Source organism: Tamandua tetradactyla, chromosome 7 (assembly GCF_023851605.1).
Source record: "Tamandua tetradactyla isolate mTamTet1 chromosome 7, mTamTet1.pri, whole genome shotgun sequence".
Lineage (NCBI taxonomy): Eukaryota > Metazoa > Chordata > Mammalia > Pilosa > Myrmecophagidae > Tamandua > Tamandua tetradactyla.
Window position 1 is genome coordinate 51,154,512 of NC_135333.1, and position 3,138 is coordinate 51,157,649.

The following is a 3,138-nucleotide window of genomic DNA, read 5'->3' on the forward strand; positions in this document are numbered from 1 at the left end:
AAAAACTAATCAAAGATGTTCATATAACTATACTAAATAAAATAAGCAGGATGGCTAATGACATAAAGGAGATCAAGAAGACAGTAGAAGAGCATAAGGAGGAATTTGAAAGAATAAATAGAAAAATAGCAGATATCACAGAGATTAAAGATTGTATTGACAAAAAAACACACACACCATACTAGACACACAACAGCAGATCGAAAGAAGCAGAAGAAAGAATAAGCGAACTATAGGACAGGATAGCTGATTTCGAATACTCAAAACAGCAAATGCCAAAAAGATGGAAAAATTTGAATTGGATCTCAGGGAAATGATGGACAAAACAAAGCACACAAATATAGGAATCATTGGTGTCCCAGAATGAGAAGAGAGGAGTAAAGGGCTAGGAAGAATAGTTGAGGATATAATGGGGGAAAGCTTCCCAACCCTTATAAAGGACATAAATATACAAGTCAAAGAAGCCCAATGAACTCCAAACAGAATAAATCCAAATAGGCCTTACCCAAGACACATACTAATCAGTTTATTGTTGAAGAGAAGCAGAAAATTCAGAAAGCAGCAAGAGGAAAAATAATCTACTATATACAAGGGAAACCACATAAGACTGAGTTCAGACTACTCAACTGGCACCATGGAAGTGAGAAGGCAGTGGTATGATATATTTAAGATCCTGAAAGAGAAAGACTTCCGGCCAAGAATTCTGTATCCAACAAAATTGTCCTTCAAATCTCAGGGAGAGAAGCTGGAAGCCTGAGGAGCAGAAGTCGCCAGCTGTCACGTGGCTGGATGTGCTTTTTGGACCATGTGCTGCTATGTATACCTGAAGTACTTGAAATGCAAATTTGGGGAGATTTTGCCATCTAAATGCTTGACTGGATTAAGCACCTAATTAGGATGGTTTTTCAACAAGTTGGAGTAAGCATGCAATGGGTACTTTGATCTGGGAAGCCATATGGTTCATCTCGAAGTATCATAAGGAAAATTGGTACTAATTTGTCTCTGATTCAGTGTCCAAGAGTTCACTTTCAGCTTACCAGCCATGAAACAGAATGGAGTCCCAGCCACCAAGGAGAGGATGCAGTGGCATCTTTTGCTGATGTTGGATGGGTAGCCAAAGAAGATGGAGAATGTTCAACAAGATTAAGGGCTGAGAAAGGAAATGGAATTGAAGCTTCACAAGCCAAACATATTTCTTATCCCACAAATATTCCAAGTAAAAATGAATAAAGTTGGGGTTATGGTTTCTAGGTCATAAGCAAGGGCTAGGACAGAGGTTAGGTCAAGACAACCCCTTCAGGAAGACTCTCCTTTCTTTGAGAAGTCCCCAAGCAGGCAGATTTCCTTACCAAACCTGTCTCAAGGAGAGCCTCAACTGAGAACTACCACACTGGTGAATGAGGAAGCACTGCAGAAGATCAGTGCTCTTAAAAATGAACTTGCCACTCTCAGAGCTCAGATTTCCAAAATTGTGACCCTGCAAGAGCAAGAGAATCTCATTGCAGATGTTTTCGAAACTACTGCATCTGTTACCACGGCACTACCCCCCCATTCCTCCTCCTCCACCTCTACCACTGCTGCCGCCACCACCACCACCGCCACCACCGCCGCCACCACCGCCGCCGCCGCCGCCACCACCACCACCACCACCACTGCCGCTGCCACCACCACCGCCACCACCGCCACCACCACTGCCACCACTGCCGCCGCCACCACCACTGCCACCGCCGCCGCCACCACCACCACCACAACCACCACCACCACCACCGCCACCACCGCCGCCACCACCACCACCACCGCCACCACCGCCGCCGCCACCACCGCCGCCACCACCACCACCGCCACAACTGCCACCACCACCACCACCGCCACCACCACCGCCGCCACCACCGCCGCCACCACCACCACTGCCACAACTGCCACCACCACCACCACCGCCACCGCCGCCGCCGCCACCACCGCCACCGCCGCCGCCACCACCACCACCACAACCACCACCACCACCACCGCCACCACCGCCGCCACCACCACCACCGCCACAACTGCCACCACCACCACCACCGCCACCACCGCCGCCGCCACCACCACTGCCACCGCCACCGCCACCACCACCGCCACTGCCACCGCCACCGCCACCACCACCGCCACCACCCCTCCCTGCAGTGGGGCTCCACCACAGTACATCTGCTATTGACCTGATTAAAGAGTGAAGAGAGAAAAAAGTCAATGCTGGAAAGACTTTGGTTAAGACCAGTACAAAGAAACCTGACATGCCAAATATGCTGGAAATCCTTAAAGATATGAACAGTGTAAAACTTCAGTCTGTTAAACGGTCAGAGCAAGATGTAAAGACCAAACTGTTGGACCCTACTGACCCTGCTGCCCTCATTGCAGAAGCTCTGAAAGAGGAATTTTCTCATCGATACCGAAGTGATAGCCAAAGTGAAGTTGAAAAAGTAATTCCAAAGTCAGAATCAGAGACCACCTCAGGAACAGTGTTGTTTGGGCCACACATGTTGAAGTCTACAGGAAAAATAAAGTCTTTAATTGAAAATGTTTTAAATTCCTAAATAGACAGTGTGTTGAGAAAGATCATCGTGGTTCAGATGTTGGATTTTTAGGCTATTTGGCTAGTAGAAATCAACACTACTTAATAAATACTTGACTATTTTATTCATGGCCTCCTTTTAAAACTAGTCAGAAGATTAAGCAATAACCAAAGAACAGAGTTCATGACTGTGGTAGTTAGATTCAGTTGTCAACTTGGCCAGGTGAAGGCACCTAGTTTTGTTGCTGTGGACATGAGCCAATGGTACATGAACCTCATTTGTTGCTGATTACATCTGCAGTCGGCTAGGAGGTGTGCCTGTTGCAATGAATGATGTTTGACTTAATTGGCTGGTGCTTAAATGAGAGAGCTCAACATAGCACAGCCCAAGCAGCTCAGCATACCTCATCTCAGCACTTGCAGCTCAGCCCAGGCCTTTGGAGATGCATAAAGAAATCACCCTGGGGAAAGTTGTTGGAACCCAGAGGCCTGGAGAGAAGGCCAGCAGAGACCATCCTTCCCATGTAAGAAAGAACCTCAGTGGAAAGTTAGCTGCCTCTCCTCTGAAGAACTAACAAAATAAATCCCCT

At 47.4% G+C, this 3,138-nt stretch overlaps 1 pseudogene; it reads left to right on the forward strand.

Moving 5' to 3' along the window:
• Positions 1 to 571: 571 nt before the first annotated feature.
• On the forward strand, positions 572 to 2,639 carry LOC143689658 (mitochondrial fission regulator 1-like; annotated as a pseudogene).
• The last annotated feature ends 499 nt before the right edge of the window (positions 2,640 to 3,138 follow it).